General features: G+C 54.0%; 1 protein-coding gene across 5 annotated transcripts in view; it reads left to right on the top strand.

The window, feature by feature from the left end:
- The first annotated feature begins 4,228 nt into the window (after nucleotides 1–4,228).
- Nucleotides 4,229–19,109, top strand: part of ATP8B1 (ATPase phospholipid transporting 8B1) — a 44,072-nt gene continuing 29,191 nt past the window's right edge. The window contains exons 1-3 of one of the 5 annotated variants that reach the window (XM_042804925.1): nucleotides 4,229–4,547; nucleotides 4,794–4,867; nucleotides 7,716–7,804. The gene's annotated coding sequence lies outside the window, so the exon portion shown is untranslated. Of the gene's footprint in view, nucleotides 4,553–4,793; nucleotides 4,868–7,715; nucleotides 7,805–18,320; nucleotides 18,380–19,109 lie in introns of those variants that run through there. The other 4 variants (XM_042804926.1, XM_042804927.1, XM_042804928.1 and 1 more) reach the window with 4 other exon arrangements.

Consider the following 19,109-nt stretch of genomic DNA (forward strand, 5'->3'; position numbering starts at 1 on the left):
TATTCTGGTGTATGAAGCAGCTTTTCATTCTACTTGGATTTGATCAATACGGAAAGTTTCAGCCCAAGAGGGAGGTTCATGCTGGTTTTCAAATGGATGACAGTGTTGGAAATTCCTGCAAACACTAGTCACTACTTTGACACTACCTTCTGTGGCTAAGAAGTGGAGTTGGGAAACAGCAGCTGGTTCTTGAGGAGAAATTAACCCAAACTATGCAAACTGACAGCATAGCAAGGACCCCAAAGCCATACTTGGTGTGCATTTAAACCAGTATTGCTGCCCAAATGTCACTTCTTTCCAGTTTCAAGCACCTTCCCTAACTGTTTTCCTCCACCACTGTACCACTGTGCTCCATGCAATGAAGTCATTCGAGTTCACAGATAATCTGAACAACCTGGACGAGGGAACCAGCCCTGGTTAAATTTTATGCACACACACAAAAAAAAAAAAAAAAAAACAAAAACCCACAAAAACCAAAACAGAATTGAATTTTTCAGCCTCATTAATCCCCTTGATGCAGTTCAATGTGACAGCACGAGACTTCTGCCGCTGCTGAGCCCGGCACTGCGAGGAGAGAGCACTGTGTAACTGGGATGTGGGAGCAGAGACGGCTGCTTGGTGGGGCAGCAGCCTCCTCTGGCAAGCACGCCCAAAGCTCCCCAGTCACCACAGCAGCAGCAGCACAAAACCACGATCCGGCCACGGCGCCTGCGGGTGCCACTCGCAGTGACGGCAGGGACGGCAGAACACACCAACGGGGTAACGCAAGGCAGAAAGCAGAGATACACCCCTAACAAGAACAGATCCAAACCTCACCAGCAGGTATTATGCTTCCATGACCAGCAGCTTTCACCCTGCCTTTAAGGAGATGCGTCTCGCTTTGCGTTAGTGTACACGGCTGCAAAACTGGAGCAGCCAGGGTAAGTGTAGCAAAGCAAAACCAGGAACAGAAATGCAGAGAAACAACTTTTAGTAAAGATTTGGCGGTTTCACTTGTACAGCTAAGGTCAAATAAAAGATAAATAAAGTGTCGTTTAAAAGAAATTAAAGAAGCTGGGCGGGCTTAGAAAGAAAACATGACAGCAGCACGTTTAATTTAACAGTGGCCAGCCACTGAGCAAAAAATGGAAAGCGTTATTGCAGAAACAGCATACTAACCACCAGAGCATTCAGTTTAAGTTACACTAATGTTACACCTAGGTCCCACCATCACTTTAAGAGATAGTTAATATTTTCCATTTTTTCTGTTTAATCAGATCAGTAAACATATCTGCATTTCACTTGCCATAAGCTGCATTATTTGTGAATGAAAGTGCATGCAAAAGTTTCCTAAAATTTTTAAAAATATTTCTTTATTCTTTAGGAACAGTTAGTGACCATTTTGCTCAACACTGGGCTATATAATAAACTTCTAAAATGCTTATAATGGCATTGCAGGAAACAAGATTTCCAGAAAACAATAATAAGAGTCTAGGCAGTTCTTCCTGACACACAGACCGGTACAGGCTACCACCAGCAGCTTCACAAACTGCCCTTCCTAACACCACTGTTCCTGGTGCCCAGTCCAAACGTTAATTTCCTGGCTCATATCTGCACTGCTTCAAAAATTGCCCTTGGGCCCTGGTATGGCCAGGACATTTGTGGGGTGGGGGGTTAATTCCTCCTCTTAGGTTATGCCCTAAAAACCTTGTCTCCCATGCAAAAAAGAGCACAGGGGGTTGGGGGGGGGGGGGGCACCCAAATGACCCAGCCAGAGACACAGAGCCTCTGCTGCAGCCCCCGGGTCCGGGGGTGGGCGACACCCACCACAGCGACAGACGGATGGGGGGCTACTGCCTTGGGGGCACAGGACACAGGTCGGGGTGCGGGGAAGAGCCTCTGGGGACAGCACGGGGTGGCATGGCCAGGGCAGGAACCACAGGTGGAGAGGGGAGGGATCCGGCTGGGCTGGGGAAGAACTGCCCCACTGGCACGGTCTGTCCCCGGCTCTCATTAAACTCCATTGCTCAGTACTCCTCTGGGTGAGGGACCCTCCAGTCTGCAGGCACCAGTGTACCTGGAGGTCAAAGCGCCAGCAGGATGAGGCCGTTGGTGCCGTTTGCTCCCGGATAACCCCTGCAACCAGGGTGGCTGCCAGGGCTGGTGCGTGTCTGTGTGTGCGGCAGCAAAACAATAGCGTGAAGGCCTCTGAGACAGGGTGACCCGATCAACAAACCCAGGGTGCCAGGAAAGTGGCAAAACCTCTCAATCTTCAGGTTTCAGGTCAGGGGGGCTAGCAGCCAAGTACAGCAGCATCCAGGATCACGTACCAAGGCTTACAAGAACTCGCTGAATTAAAACTTACAGTCAGAGCTTGTCACATTCATTTGAGGAGTTCCCAGTAGGCTCCTGAGATGTTCACACGTATTTTGCTGCAGCCTGGAAGAAGAAAAATAGGGTGAAGAGGAATGCAAATAGATACAGCATGTAGCAGAACTGCACTACTGTCAACCCTAAATACAGCCACTTTATTTGTTAAATAAGCAAAACTATTGGTCTCAAGCGTTAACAATACCATGGCTGAGCATCCTCCAGCTCTCCAATCCTCCCTTAAAAGGACGTGGAACCCAGGAGTCCGTCTTGACCTCTCACAAAGGCCAAAAGGTTAAAGTTCTGTACCTCTTACAAAGTTTCCTCTGTAACACTGTACAGTCTGACTAATCAAGATGGGATAAAGTAACACCAGGAAGGAGGTCCCACCTGTGGCAAGAGCTGTGCTGCCTCAGTGCCGGCATCTGCTCCCCCACGCCGCAGCCTGGCCGGGGAGCAGGGACCTCCCCATGGCCCGGGGACACAGGGCACGCTGTCCTTGTGCCACAGACACGGGGGCACAGCACACGCTGTCCCTGTGCCACAGACACGGGGGCACAGCACACGCTGTCCCTGTGCCACAGGCACGGGGTGACAAGCTGAGGGTGGTGGCCGTCACCCCAGCACCCCCTCAGCACTGCGTGAGCTGCTGCCAGTCGTGCCCGGGGTGCTGAGTGATGGAGCCGTGGCCTCACCACGCTCCGCTCGAGGCTGGGGGCTGCACCCGTCCTCTTCCTCCCACAGCAGTGTGGGTCCCACTGCTCCCCATCCCCAGGGCGTGAGTCACCCCACGTCAACCCCAGTGTGGGTGCTGGTGAGTCGCCCCACACCAACCCCAGAGTGTGGGTGCTGGTGAGTCGCCCCACACCAACCCCAGAGTGTGGGTGCTGGCAAATCGCCCCACGCCAACCCCAGAGTGTGGGTGCCGGCCAGTCGCCCCACGCCAACCCCAGAGTGTGGGTGCTGGTGAGTCGCCCCACGCCAACCCCAGAGTGTGGGTGCCGGTGAGTCGCCCCACGCCAACCCCAGAGTGTGGGTGCCGGCCAGTCGCCCCACGCCAACCCCAGAGTGTGGGTGCTGGTGAGTCGCCCCACGCCAACCCCAGAGTGTGGGTGCTGGCCAGTCGCCCCACGCCAACCCCAGAGTGTGGGTGCTGGTGAGTCGCCCCACGCCAACCCCAGAGTGTGGGTGCTGGTGAGTCGCCCCACACCAACCCCAGAGTGTGGGTGCTGGCCAGTCGCCCCACACCAACCCCAGAGTGTGGGTGCTGGCAAATCGCCCCACGCCAACCCCAGAGTGTGGGTGCTGGCCAGTCGCCCCACGCCAACCCCAGGGTGTGGGTGCCGGCCAGTCGCCCCACACCAACCCCAGAGTGTGGGTGCCGGCCAGTCGCCCCACGCCAACCCCAGAAGCGCTTGTGGCACCTTTGGGCGACGGAACCGACACCGGCACGGCGCAATGGCGTTGTGGGTGCTGCCGACCCGGCGCCTCGTCACCGAAGGGGAGCGGCGCGGTCTCTTTATCTACAGCAGCGACTTCTGTTTGCTCCTTACGGCCTCTAACAACATTTCCCCCTCACGACTCGGCTCGCTGCCCTCCAGGCCGGGGAGGCCCCGGCTGCGACCCGGCGCCCCCCCCCGCCCTCCCCGACGCCGGGGGGGACCCTGGGCGCAGCAGACGGGAGGGCGCTGTGCGGGCCCACGGCGGGCGCGCTGCGTGTGCGTGGGGCCAGCGCCCGGCCCCCCGCGGCCCTTCCCGCCCCTCACCTGCCGGGGCGGGCCCGGCCGCGACCCCGGGAGCCGCGGGCCCGGCCCGGGGGGGTCCCTCCGCCGCCTCCCCTCCGGCAGGCCGGGGCCGCCCCTCCCCTGCTCTCCTCAGCTGCTGCGCGGCGGGGCCGGCCCGGCCAACCCGGGGGAACCCGTTCGTCCGGTCTGACGGCGGTTCCCGGGCGGCAGCGGGGCCGTCGGAAGCGCGAGGGGGCCCTGAGCGAGCGGCGCCGGGACCCGCGCCCGCGGGGGGTGCCGCGAGCCGGGCGGCCCGGCGGCGCCTCCCGCCGAAACTCGGTGGCCGCGGGGCCGGTTCCCGCCGCCGGCCGGGGCTCGCGCTCAGGTACGCGGGGGCCGCCCGGCTCCCCCAGCCGGGACGGGCCCGGATCGCTTGTCTTTCGCAGAGCATCGCCCGCTTTCATCCGGAGCCCGGTGGGGTTTGTGTTTGTTTGTTTTTTTGTTTTTTTTTTTTTTCCGTTTGGTTCCGCCGCCGTGGGGAGGTTTGAAGCGCGGAAGCGCCGCGCCCCGCCGGTCGGCGCGCGGGGTGTGAGGGCGGCGGTGGCGCAGGGGCTGCCGGCGCGGGCGGGGCCGGGCCCCAGGGGAGCGGGTTTTTTTTTCCACCGGGCCGGGGAGGTCCCGTAGCGCCATGAATATTTAAAGTATTAAATATTCATTCAGGGGCGAGCGGCTTCGTCAGGGGACGGCGGGGCGGCTGGCTGCCGAGGCGGGCGGCGTGAGGGCCCTGCTGCCAGGTGAGACGGCCTGCCCGCCGGCGTGGTGGGGCCCGTGGGGCGGTGAGCGGGGCCGTGGGGCGGTGAGCGGGGCCGTGGGGTGGGTGAGCGGGGCCGTGGGGCGGTGAGCGGGGCCGTGGGGTGGGTGAGCGGGGCCGTGGGGCGGGTGAGCGGGGCCGTGGGGCGGTGAGCGGGGCCGTGGGGCGGTGAGCGGGGCCGTGGGGCGGGTGAGCGGGGCCGTGGGGCGGTGAGCGGGGCCGTGGGGCGGGTGAGCGGGGCCCGTGGGGTGGGTGAGCGGGGCCGTGGGGCGGGTGAGCGGGGCCGTGGGGCGGTGAGCGGGGCCGTGGGGCGGTGAGCGGGGCCGTGGGGCGGGTGAGCGGGGCCCGTGGGGCGGGTGAGCGGGGCCGTGGGGTGGGTGAGCGGGGCCGTGGGGCGGTGAGCGGGGCCGTGGGGCGGTGAGCGGGGCCGTGGGGTGGGTGAGCGGGGCCGTGGGGCGGTGAGCGGGCCCGTGGGGCGGTGAGCGGGGCCGTGGGGCGGTGAGCGGGGCCGTGGGGCGGTGAGCGGGGCCGTGGGGCGGGTGAGCGGGGCCGTGGGGCGGGTGAGCGGGGCCGTGGGGCGGTGAGCGGGGCCGTGGGGCGGTGAGCGGGGCCGTGGGGCGGGTGAGCGGGCCCGTGGGGCGGTGAGCGGGCCCGTGGGGTGGGTGAGCGGGGCCGTGGGGCGGGTGAGCGGGGCCCGTGGGGCGGGTGAGCGGGGCCGTGGGGCGGGTGAGCGGGGCCCGTGGGGCGGGTGAGCGGGGCCGTGGGGCGGGTGAGCGGGGCCGTGGGGCGGTGAGCGGGGCCCGTGGGGCGGGTGAGCGGGGCCCGTGGGGCGGGTGAGCGGGGCCGTGGGGCGGTGAGCGGGGCCGTGGGGCGGGTGAGCGGGGCCGTGGGGCGGGTGAGCGGGGCCCGTGGGGCGGGTGAGCGGGGCCGTGGGGCGGTGAGCGGGGCCCGTGGGGCGGGTGAGCGGGGCCCGTGGGGCGGGTGAGCGGGGCCGTGGGGCGGTGAGCGGGGCCCGTGGGGCGGTGAGCGGGGCCGTGGGGCGGTGAGCGGGGCCGTGGGGTGGTGAGCGGGCCCGTGGGGCGGTGAGCGGGGCCGTGGGGCGGTGAGCGGGGCCGTGGGGCGGTGAGCGGGGCCGTGGGGCGGGTGAGCGGGCCCGTGGGGCGGTGAGCGGGGCCGTGGGGCGGTGAGCGGGGCGTGGGGCGGTGAGCGGGCCCGTGGGGCGGTGAGCGGGCCCGTGGGGCGGGTGAGCGGGGCCGTGGGGCGGGTGAGCGGGGCCGTGGGGCGGGTGAGCGGGGCCGTGGGGCGGTGAGCGGGGCCGTGGGGCGGTGAGCGGGGCCCGTGGGGCGGTGAGCGGGGCCGTGGGGCGGTGAGGGGGGCCCGTGGGGCGGGTGAGCGGGGCCGTGGGGCGGTGAGCGGGGCCGTGGGGCGGTGAGCGGGGCCGTGGGGCGGGTGAGCGGGGCCGTGGGGCGGTGAGCGGGGCCGTGGGGTGGGTGAGCGGGGCCGTGGGGCGGTGAGCGGGCCCGTGGGGCGGTGAGCGGGGCCGTGGGGCGGTGAGCGGGGCCGTGGGGCGGGTGAGCGGGGCCGTGGGGCGGGTGAGCGGGGCCGTGGGGCGGTGAGCGGGGCCGTGGGGCGGTGAGCGGGGCCGTGGGGCGGGTGAGCGGGCCCGTGGGGCGGTGAGCGGGCCCGTGGGGTGGGTGAGCGGGGCCGTGGGGCGGGTGAGCGGGGCCCGTGGGGCGGGTGAGCGGGGCCGTGGGGCGGGTGAGCGGGGCCCGTGGGGCGGGTGAGCGGGGCCGTGGGGCGGGTGAGCGGGGCCGTGGGGCGGTGAGCGGGGCCCGTGGGGCGGGTGAGCGGGGCCCGTGGGGCGGGTGAGCGGGGCCGTGGGGCGGTGAGCGGGGCCGTGGGGCGGGTGAGCGGGGCCGTGGGGCGGGTGAGCGGGGCCCGTGGGGCGGGTGAGCGGGGCCGTGGGGCGGTGAGCGGGGCCCGTGGGGCGGGTGAGCGGGGCCCGTGGGGCGGGTGAGCGGGGCCGTGGGGCGGTGAGCGGGGCCCGTGGGGCGGTGAGCGGGGCCGTGGGGCGGTGAGCGGGGCCGTGGGGTGGTGAGCGGGCCCGTGGGGCGGTGAGCGGGGCCGTGGGGCGGTGAGCGGGGCCGTGGGGCGGTGAGCGGGGCCGTGGGGCGGGTGAGCGGGCCCGTGGGGCGGTGAGCGGGGCCGTGGGGCGGTGAGCGGGGCGTGGGGCGGTGAGCGGGCCCGTGGGGCGGTGAGCGGGCCCGTGGGGCGGGTGAGCGGGGCCGTGGGGCGGGTGAGCGGGGCCGTGGGGCGGGTGAGCGGGGCCGTGGGGCGGTGAGCGGGGCCGTGGGGCGGTGAGCGGGGCCCGTGGGGCGGTGAGCGGGGGCCGTGGGGCGGTGAGGGGGGCCCGTGGGGCGGGTGAGCGGGGCCGTGGGGCGGTGAGCGGGGCCGTGGGGCGGTGAGCGGGGCCGTGGGGCGGGTGAGCGGGGCCGTGGGGCGGTGAGCGGGGCCGTGGGGTGGGTGAGCGGGGCCGTGGGGCGGTGAGCGGGGCCGTGGGGCGGTGAGCGGGGCCGTGGTGGGGTGAGCGGGCCCGTGGGGCGGTGAGCGGGGCCGTGGGGTGGGTGAGCGGGGCCGTGGGGTGGGTGAGCGGGGCCGTGGGGTGGGTGAGCGGGGCCGGCGGGCGCCCACGGGGCTGCCCCGGGTGTCGTCCCGGCGTCGCACACACGAGGGGATCCCCTCAGCTCGGCGCCCGGCGGGGCAGCGCGCTTCGGCACCGTCGATCCGCGCCCTCGCAGGGATTTGAGGCTTCCTCTCCTCCACCCGAAAAGATGTGCGTCAGCTGGTTGTCAGATTTACCCCGGATTTATTCCTCGGTCGGAATCTGTGCGTTAAGGAAAGCGTAGCTGTTTGCTGGGAGGGAAGGCACGGGGAGCAAACGCGCCTGAGCTCTGGCCCATATCGCTGTTTTACTGACAGGCTTTAGTGGCCTTGGACTAGTTGCTCCGCTTCTGGCTGTTCTTCTTTTTCTTTTCCCTCCCTCCCTGTATCTATAAATGAGGAAAATAGGTTTCATGGTTGTGGTGTGATTACTCATCAGGCAATGTTTATACAGCCTTTAGAGCAGTAATAGCCATCTGTATTACGGAGCATAATTCTGCAGCAGAAAATACGGGAAAAGTTACTTGTGAGGTTGGTCACTCACTTGGGAGGTGACGAGCGTTTTTCGACCCCCCAGAAAATCAGTATCTCAATCATGTTTCCTACTGCTTTGTGCCTATAGCTTAAATAGCATCCCTTCTCTTGGAGTCTGAATGGAACTGTGTTAAGTGGGGCAGCTAATGGAGCATTTCACCACTGGCTTGAATGTCAGCAGAAACGTTTTGAAACTGAAGAAGGCATACTGTACGGGGAACTTCTGGCAATAAATAGTTTCTGGTAATGAGTAACAGTGCGGTGTCTTTTATCCCGTGTGTGTGTGGTGGGGGGTCTGGATGTAAATGGCTCAAGAGTGCCCTGGGCGAGTCAGTGGGACTTGCAGCTAACCTGGTTCTTGTACGGTCCCTACCTCTGTAGCTGCTGCTGGAGGCCTTGGGCTTAACTCCCTGCATAAGTGTCCATACTGGCTCAGATTTCCTCACAATTTTCTGTTTGTTTCTGGGTTTTTATTTGTCTTCGAAATTTGGATCGGGTGTCAAGTGGTGTTTGGTCATTTTGTGTTTTTCCTTCTCAGCTTCTGCATTGCTGTTATGATGTTCACATTAGAGTGTGGTTGCTTTTGTATCTGTCCCCGACTTGTATTTTTCTGTTAACTTTTAGGTATCGTAAAGATTATTTTTGGCAACTTCTAAACCGTTCATTTAATTTTGCTTTGTGAGACAGCCTGTGAGTGTTCTAGTCCCTTGCTTTGCAGCCTGTGATGGTGAATTCAAAAAGCCACTTGCTCGCTTTGCATTGAAGCCCTCTATGTAAATTAGCTAGAACTTATTTTCCATGTTCTTTTGTTGTTGTGGCTTTTATTTTGATGGCATAGGTAATCGTGTTGGGCCTGAGTGTATAAAGTGCTACCTGTATTTAAATATGGGGAGGGGCTTGATTCATTTTCTTTTAATTGTGAGGGGGTTTGATGTTCTTGCTTGGCTGTTTCCTTTATCTGGCCTCTGTTAAACAATGAGATGCTTTTTGTAGACGTAATCGAATGCAGGATATTAGCCAGGAGCTTCTGAAACCTAAGCCTAGTTCTGTCTGTGACTTACTGTATGGCCTTGGGCAAATCACTTAACCTCTCTGTGTTTCTGTACTTGTCAGGGGTGAAGAACATGGTTCTCATTATATCCCTAGGCGACTGATGGTGCCTGAGCTCTCAACTCAGCTTTGAAGATGCTGTACTCTGTGACAGAGCACTGCTGCTGCACCTTTGCTTTTTGGCAAGCTTACACAATTATTCTGTAACATGTAGTGGTGTGTTTAGTGCTGTGTGTGTTTTCCTGACGTGTTCTTATATAAATTAGAAATGTATTTTTAATTTGACGATAGGGATGGACAATTTCAGAAAGTTCACGGATGCTTTTATTTACAAAATGGTGTATAGTTATGCACTGGGAGATGTGAAACAAAAGCAACATCTGAGAGAGGAAAAAAAAAAAGTGGGGAAGAATAAGCAGTGTAGAGAAAGCAGGAAACAAATCCATGAAAGAACCAGGTCCGTTGCAAAAGTGACATTCTGCCTGAGAGGAGGTAGCATGGAAGGGTTTGGAGAACTGACCAGAAATCTCTGTTTTTGTTAAGAAACCTTTGCAAGGCGAGTTAGTTTCACTATTTGCCTAAAAGAAATTTGCTTCTGTTACTGCGCGCAGGTAGACTTATGGGGTGGAAGTCAGCCAAGAAACCCTTTTTTAACCTGGTTTCCTTACAGATGGAGCCTAATTTAGAGCCCGGGAGAGGGGATTCCTCGTGCGCGGCGGGGGGTCTCTGCGCTGACGGCACCAGCACGTCAGGCCACGGCTGTAAGGCAGTTCCTGGGTTCCGTCACAAACTGCGTCGGGTAAAGGCCAGTTCAGGAAAATACCTTTGGTGTCAATTTTAGATGCTCACAGAAAAGGTGTATTGCTCTGTAATCTCCAGCCTTTATTAGCAGGAAGTAACCTTTAATTTTACAGTTAAAAATGATGGGGGAGGGTAATATCTAGGAAAATAACCCTATTTAAAGTTCCAGAAATCTTCCACACCAAACAGTGCCGTTCATATGTGCACAAAAATAATTATTTTTTCCTTTATTAAAACAAAGATAGGCTGTTTTATAACATGAACCTCGGGGGGCAGCGTAACAATCTCTGTAAAAGGCAGGTTGAAACCCCTTCAGAGTACACTCGAACCTACAGCTTGAACAAAGGTTACCAACTTTATTATCCTCTGCAAAGATAACTTGTCTTGACTTGGACTTTAAATGATGGAAAGTCTGCATATCTGTTAATGAAAAAACCTAGTGCAGATAATGGGTAGAATTATTATTTTGTTTCTGCAAGAGGCCCATCTTCAACCATCCTTGCTTAGCCTCAGGCAACTTGGACTGTAGGCTATGGGTCTCTCTTCATTGTTATTTGCTGTTAAATTGTTGGTGACTAGTTAATCTCTTCCTTGCATAGTCTTGTTGGTTCATAGTGATCAATTCACTTACATTGGAATGTCCTTCATACTCATTTTCATACATAGCAATCTTAACATTTTAACAGGTGGCTATGTTGGTGAGTAGGCAATGGCCACTAGTTTAATTCTAGTGCTCCCTCTGAGGAAGGCGTGTTGTTTTGTTTTTCAAATGAGGTGCTTTTCTTCAGTTGGTGCAATCATGCAGAACTGAGATGGGAAGCTTAGGAGTGAAGGCATTTGGATGCTGGTGTCCCCAGTGTTTCCATTTTCTCCTGCTGATACTATGCTTTTTTTTTTTTTTTTCCCCGTCTTCCTTGCCTTTTTTTTTCCCCAAGATTGGCCTTGGACATCTGTCACCAGTGCTCCCTCTTTCCTCACCTCTCTGCTGGGGGTTTCAGGGTTTTGGTGCCTCAGCTTGTTTGGCTGGGTCTTCTCTATGTTCACTGGAGAAGCTGTCACTTCCCTTCAGCTAAGTTTGAAAAGAAGGGCTTTTGGAGGAAGTAGGATTTCACAGAGCGTGGTGGTACCAAAGTGTACCAATTTTACACTGGTGTTTACCTCCTGATGGTGCAGGTAATTAGTGTCAGTGTGGCCTCCAAGGAGGACTGGAGTTGGTTCCTTGTAAAAGAAAGATCTGTGGAGATTATAGGGTTGGCTGTGTGTAAAAATCTCTTGGAGCTGGAAGTAGTCCAGTTCGGTAAGTCCTTGATCCTCACAGTTAAAAAGGTATAGCTGAAACATCTTGATGGAAACGCCTTTGTTGATGAGTGGTTGCTCTCAGTCCATCGCACGAGGCTGGGGGGGGTGTTTGCCGTTGCAGTAGAAGCTGAAGGAGACATCGTACCTGTCTCCCAGGACTGTGCCAAGGCATTTCTTTGTGGCAGGGTAGCCTCGTTCTTGCACCTTCCAACCCAAACCGTTCTATGGTAGCCCACGTTTTGCCAAAGCAGTTTGCACTGCTACTTCCCACGATGTAAACAAGTTTGCTTATGTCTTCATTTCTCCAGCATCCTTATTCTGCACAGCTATGGCTCTTCTCTCTTCCCGCTTCAAATATGGGCGAGTTGATAAACATAACATTAAAGTTTTGAGTGAGGCACTGTGGGCTTACGGTGCCTTAGCATGTAGCTGTGTACATGCGGCTCTCCATCAGTTGTCTGCTCTGTGGTGTTCCCAGATTTGTATCCTGGCGCTAAAATTTCAGGGTTGGTGATAATGGGAGATGAGGAGACATCAATATTAACTAGAATTTAACCATCTTCAGGTCTTCTTCCTCGGGTGAATATTAATGCTGACGTTATTGCTCGTTCTCTGTTAGTGTACAGATTGTGCAAGATGCATTACTTCTAATCAATAGATACAACGAGATGCTAACTTTACGATGCCAATGCTTATGGAAAGTGAAATGAACCCCTGCTATTCAGACTAAATTCTAAGTAGCCTCTGCACAATTTGTGGTCACAAACTGCTTGAAACAACCTTTTTTATAAAAGTTTTTTGTGAGATGAGGTACTATATTGAACCAAATGTATATACTTTATATATAAAAATCGTATGTGTGCGTATTTGTACATGCATACGTGTATAAAACTTGGGACTAGGTGAACAACAGCAATCAATGCTACAACCAGGCTGACTCATTTGGGACCTGTTGCTTACAAAACAGGTTCCCCAAGGATTTCTCACGTGGCAGCGATAGCCTGAGTCTCCAAAAGTGCTGTGTGAATCTTTTGTGGTTCTGTTGTGTGGCGAGGATCTCGGGCTCGTCAGCTATGACGTGTGTTCTGGTGTCCCAGGATTTGTAGGTACACTACTTCGCCACGAGCATTTTATCTGTAGCCATATTTTAATCACTTGAATTTGAACCTTTTTCGGTGGGACCTCTGAGTCACCTCATGTTAGGAACTTTCCCCAGGGTCACAGTGCAGTGAAGAAGGTGTGTAGGGTCAGGAGTCTGTTTCCTTACTACCCTGGTTTTGATTAGCTCACTCTCTGGGGCGTGGTTCGAGCGTACTTATTGCAGAAAAGTGTGCCTGACCCAGAATGTCTTTACTGTAGGTGGAACTGTTGAGCCGTGGGAGCTCTGACAGACGAGCAAAGTCGTGCTTATTTCCTCAGCTCTGCTGTCTTTCCACTGGAGCAGTTTGGCTGTAAGCTGACCCGTTTGCACTGCGTGGTGCAAGCGTTGGGCAGTCCTGTTTCCCCGCAGCAGTGCTGGGAACCGGGCTGTGCCTCTGCGGCAGCTGCCAGGAACCTCGTTGCCCACGATGTCTGGGCAGAGTCTGCTCATCACTTGTGCCAGGCACCAAGCCATGCCATTTCCCAGTCACTGGGAGCACTTAGGATGATCCTAAAGGGCACACACGCTACATGGTACGTTCTGAGTTACAAGCTATGGTTTTTTTTGCCCAGTGCAGAGTGTTCTTGGTTGGCCTAGAGGCGTTGAGACTTCAACTTCAGGATTCAGTTTCCCCCCACTTCTAATGTACTGCATTGGTGGTACCTGATGGAGACTGCCTCAGGTGAGCAAGAGTGTGCCTCCAGTCACAGCTGGCTTAAAATAGTTACCTAAACTCTTGAGGTTGCCTTTCCCCAAGGCAGTGCAAGAGCTGGGCTTTACCGTGGTCATGGCAAACTGTAAGGACGCGTACAAAAGTCAGTGTGTTTGAGAACAAATGACTGATAGAAATTGTTCCCCTAGAAGATGTAATTTTGGGGGTCAATTATTTGAAAGTAGTCATTCAGTGAAGTAAATATAACTGCTTCATATGAAGTAGCTATATAAATTGATGAGCTTAAAGCCTGTAATTTGTATGGCAATCTAACTGAAGCTTAGTAGTGTTTGCGATGAAGGTTATTTCCTTGGCCCATTTGTGCCGATTCATGCTATTTTGAGTAACTACTTTTTTTTTTTTTTCTTAAAACGTCGCAAAGATTAGCTGGAAGGTTTGAGTTGTTCAGAAGGCGCTTCTATCTGCCTGTCCAAACACTTGTTACCAGTAAAATTTCATACCTGTTTTGAGTAATACGTGTCTTAGATTTTTGAAGCAAATCTAGTTCTATTATTTGCCTGTTTCCTTGTAGAAGCTCTTGTTACGGGTAGATTAGTTGATTAATACATTTTTAATGAAGGACGATACTCTATTAGGGCATTTGGCTGGGATCACTGAAGTGAGACTAGAAATGCAATATCCCACCATCGAAGGACTTCGGTTCTGACTGCTGTTTTGTGAGGATTAAATAGCGAGCAAGAACTGTAGAACCATTAACTGAGCCCATGTTACCAATTTGGTGATTATCAGGCTCGGAGATGGACTGCTGTGCAGTGTCCCAAGGTAACGGCTCTTCTGGAGATCCTGTAATGCTCACCTGCGGCTATTATCTCATTTGTTGTTTGTACCAGCCAGTGGAAAGTTAGGTGGCAACTACTTTTTTGGCTGTAGTAATTTCACTGTACAAATGAAACTAGTAGCATTTTGTCTTCTCCCTGATGTTTACAGAACCCTCTGAGAATTTGTGTGGTGAGAAGTTGGGCTGCTGATGTATTTTACTACCCCTCTCTCTGTGTGTTTCATGGTATAAAGACATCTTGGATTTAAGCAACTGCATTGGATGTATTCATGCCATAACTCATGGGAATTGTTTTTCTTATGCCCTAAAAATAGCAATAGCTAAAAATAGCCATGTGAATTGCTGCCACCAGGTGAAAAAAAAAAAAATCTTTGCATGTTGACTGGATGAATTGTATGCTTTGAATTGCGCTGCTCATTGTCTCTGTCTCTGTCCAGTGTTAAGATGACTGTTTTTTTTTCATTCTGTTTGAAGCCCACTGCTGTCTAGATTGAGAATGCTAGCCCTAAGACAAAATGCATGCACCTCTGTACACCTCCTGCTTTGCTGTGTAAAGCAGAGCTTCCTTTTTCTGAAGCAGTATCTGTTCCTTGGAGTTTTGCTGATTTTGTTAGTAGTGTGAGGAGTGGGGATTACCCCTGTCGGGTCGCGGTGTGCCGTGTCAGAGCCCATTTGCCACAGTCAGGTTTACAGCATGGTCATCTGGATTAAATACTTTGGTTTATATCTGCATTGTCAGAACGGATGGATAAACTGATCCTGAGGAAGTGGTGGTTTTGTTTTGCTTGCCCAGGACTTGATATGGGGGACCAGGTTATTTTAAAAGAAACAAAACTGCAACCTTACCTAAGGGTGGATCATGAGCTCTCTTTTTAATTACAAACTTCAGTTCTCAAACATCGTTAGAGCTGTTCTTTAAACGCATGCCCATGGATGAAAAAGCATTCTTAATCCTATTGGGGTATATGCCAGGGTATGGACTTCAGTCTCTTAAATACAGGTGTCTGCTTTGACAAAGCCATCAAAGTACTCTGTAGGCTCTGATGTATTTTTTGGCTGTTTGGATTGCAGTCCTGCAAGCATCCGTTCAGTTGCTGTATTTACCTAACAGACTGTCTTTGTTTCATACTCCCTTTTTAGTTTATAATCTCAGTTATTGGCAAGACGAGCAGTGTGTTACAACTGAGGATGGCAGAATAATTACCTCTGTCTCTTAGGGGAAAACGTAATTGGAGTAATTGTGCATCTGCTAGAAAACCCTTGGGGGGAGCTCCCCACCCCAGAGATTAATATTAGACATGGTATTATTCTAGCTGCAGTTTTGGAAGTGCATATTCAGTCATCCTGTGAGTAGGTTTTGTTTTTCAACATTTCTTTCTCAAGTAACACAGAGTAAAGAAATAAATCTGTAGGTATAGGAAAGCTTTCAAAAACATGCAAATTGGTGAACATGGAAATTTACTTGGTGGAGAAATTTCAGAATAATTTTTTTGTTTTTCATTGTTACTGTGTGGCAACACTTCCTGCTGGCAAGGAAAGCAAGTAGCATTTGAGTAGTTTGTTGATGGAGCTCGGAGTAGAGTACTGGCTTTAAAATGTTCCATGGAATTTCCCAAGTGAGATTGAAACATGTTCTCATTTTATCGAATAGGGCATTGGTGTTACTGTGTTTTATAGCTATGTTTTTTCTGTCTTATTGAAGAAGACTATTTCCCTATTGGTTTGGGAAAATGTGTTTCCTTGTCTCGCAACGCTATGAAGCCTGACGGCTTTACGTTTGGATTACGTTGTTCAGGGCCCCGCAAACAATCACGGTTCAATACACGCTGAGTCGGTGCAGCTGTGGAGGCTCAGTACTTGCCTTCTGCCTGCCAAGCCAGTGAGTAGTCAGCTGCTGTTCAGATTTCCTCTTGGCATCCTCTCAACAGGTGCCCAAGAAAGGCTTTGTTCGGTGGCATGCTGAGGCACAGAGCTTCTTTGCATTTACCTCTTTTTTGCTTTTGTTTTGTTTTGCCTTTTTTTTTTAATATGTAGTGATGGCTCTTGTAATCTTTCTACAGTGAAGAAACAGGGGACAAACCCAAAATATCTGAGGACCAGGCTTTTCTTTTATTTACTTCTTAAAACACATAGTTCAATATCAGTACAACATCTTGATGTAGCTTCTTTGTCCTATTTTAACTCCAGAGACCTAAAGTAGTTCAGAAAGGTCTCTCTGAGCTTGCTTGTTGTACTGCTTGAGTTTGGTTTATGGCTCTTGCTTCAAATATTGATGTTGTCATGTTCTAAAGCAACAGTCTGTGGCAAGGTTTGAGAAATTGTTGTGCTGCATGAGCAGGTGAGATAGTTGTGCAGAACAACGGGCTAAGGAGACAGTGGCAGGTTGTAGGCTGCTCACACCTTGTGAAGGGACTGACGACTGACAGGTATGTGGTTGTTGGGCTTGTTCTGCTTCACACTGAAGGTTTTTATATCCACAATAAATAACAAATGTAATAGCATTTAAATTCTTTTACTATACATCTGCCTTGTTCTAGATGGACCTGTAACTTTGTTTTAGGGCCACTGTGAGTGAGTTACCTGATTTGCAGCATTACAGTTCTGCTCCCTGGGACCCCAAGTTCTTGCAACAGTGTCGTATGCAGTGACTCTCCAGAGGAGAGTTTAGAGTAAGATTTTTTCGTCGTTGTTTACTGCCTTCAAACAAATGCAGTAAATGCTTTTTTACAAGGTTTAAGTTATTCCCAGTTAGCTGGTCCTCTCCCTGAGTCATGGGCAGACACTGTGACCAAAGCCCTGTGGAATTTGCACCTGAGTTTTCTGCCCTTTTAGTAAATAAACTCAGGCAGGTATAATTAAACTTGTGTCTAATACTCTTTCATCTCCTTTCCCTCCCCATTCACCGACCCTGCTGTCGGATCAGCCTCAGTTTCTCAGCCAAGGAGACCGTTAGCCCGCAGTGCCAGACCCGGGAGCCGCCGGCCCGGGAAGCGCGCCCGCCCGGCTGGGAGCCGAGCCCAGCCCCGCCGAGGGGGATGCTGCTCGTGTGGCTCTGGCGAGCCAGGCCAGAGCCCTGCATGCCCGTGCCCGGAGGCTGCCTGGGACCCGTGGCTGCCTGCGGAGGTAGTGGCTACGGAGCTGTTGGGGAAACCTCCTGGTTTCTTCCAATGCTTTCTCTAGCCTGAAGTTTTGCTTAATGTAAGGGTTTCTGCTTTTGTGACTTACCTGAAGTGTAGTGAAACCCCCTGTCTTCAAGTCAGGAACTAGAAAGTAAGGACCATGCAACCGAGAGCCAACTGTTTTAAGACTTCTTTGAGTATTTTATCAAGTACTGTGTAACTACTGTGTTGTTCCATCTCAGGTCCTCCAAGAACTGTTTCCACAGGCACCAAAAGCTCTCTTTATAAATTTTGACAGCATTAGAAGTTACTTCAGAATTCAGGAACCTTACTTACGTGTAACTCTCCTGGTGGGATGGCATTTGCTGCCCTTGAAAATACATAACTCGATCCCTGGGCAGCAGGATCCTTCTTGCATTACGTGTAGTCTAGTAGATCTCATTTTACAAAATGCTCGTCCTGTTTCTGAGAGGAACTGGGCAGCTTTTCTTGTTTTGGGATTTTGTTTTGCTAGTTATTTTTCTTTCCCACTGCATGTGTTCAAATGTTACTAATTACTGGTTGAGCCTAAGCTTGATATGAGAGACGATGCCTTCAGAGAAACTTCTAAAGCCTGTTTATTTGTAGAATTCTTTATTAGTCCATTCAATACAAGATCTGTAAAAGCCATGCTAATATCTGCTTATATTATTGTGAAGCAGAAAAAGCAGGTGGGAGCTTGTTTGAAACAGTTTTACCCCCGGCTCCAGCAAACCAAACCCTTTTTTTGCCTTACTTCAAAGACCGTTTTGTAAGCAATTCTTATACCAGCTCAAGTCTGAACATAAGCAGCGCACACAAACATAAGGAACTGTCTGTCTTCCGAGAGTGGGTCCTTTGAAGAATGGACTATTTTATTTTATTTCAACATTGTTCATAAATAGTTTGTTTCTCCTGAATGCTGCACGGCATAGAATTTTTAGTTTGGTTTTTTTTTTTTTTTTTTTAAATTTTTAAACCGTGGTTCTTTTTTCCTCCTCAGAATAGTGACTGCTGCAAAATTCGGCTGCAGCCACCTCTCCTCCTGGCACGCTCCGTTCACCTCTGGTTCCCGTCGGGTCCATCCCGCATCCGGGTGCCGGTGGATGGGCGCTCTCCTCTCTTTCCATCCTCTCTTTCCATGGCTCAGTATTAGTTGGCATCTCCGCTGCTCCATGCCGTTGTTCCTCCCGTCTCCTCTTTCACCTCACGATCACTCTCCACCTTCCTCTGAACTTCTGACATCGCTTTGACGTCCCAGCTCGCCCCTTTCCACGCAGACGAGGTGTCAGGAAACTTAACTGTAACCCAGCTTGTCACCCTGTCACCGGAGGGCTCCCTGGCGCTCCGCCCCAGGACAGGTCAGTGCTCCCTCCCGACTGCGGGTGCCTTCCTGCCGTCTCCTGGCCAGCGTGGCCCCCCGGCCGCTGCGGGTCCCCGAGGGCCGGGCACCGACCGAGCCGGCAGCCAGCGATGCTTCCCAGCAGACTGCGGCCTCCCGGGGCGTTAGCCAGGAGGGCTTGGGGTGCAGGGGTGGTGCCCCCTGCCTTTCGTGGTGCCGGGGTTAGTGGGTGCTGCCTGAAACCGCTGGGACGCGTGTGATGGCGCTGCCTTTTGCAGAAACGACGGGGCCGCTGCCGGCAGCACGGAACAGCTCCGCGGACGGAGTTGTGCCGCCTGCGGGGTAGCAGTTAATGACTCGCCTCCGTTGGCGGGGTTTTCCAGTTGGCAGGTTAGCTCTTGGAGGAGGTAACGTCAATACAATTAATTTGAACTTCCCCCCAACAAACCATTGCATTGTCATTCCCATTGCTTCTGTTTATATTTTAGGTATTTCCATTTAGCTATGCATCTGCGACAGAAAACAAATGCGGTGTTTCTCTGACCTATAACCCTTTGCATGATTAATTAGTTCATTAATCATTAATCAGTTAATGAGTAAAGATTAATAGACTAAAGGCTGAATCTCTGTGTGCCAGGGGTATGAGCGTGTTTTGTTTGTCTTTAGAGTGAGAGCAATTCAAAGATCCTCTGGTGCTTTTGGTTTTGAGGACTGTGCATGTAAGGATCTTCAACTCTTTCCCTCCAGTG

The sequence above is a fragment of the Tyto alba genome, unplaced genomic scaffold, assembly GCF_018691265.1.
Source record: "Tyto alba isolate M040663 unplaced genomic scaffold, T.alba_DEE_v4.0 Super-Scaffold_42, whole genome shotgun sequence".
Lineage (NCBI taxonomy): Eukaryota > Metazoa > Chordata > Aves > Strigiformes > Tytonidae > Tyto > Tyto alba.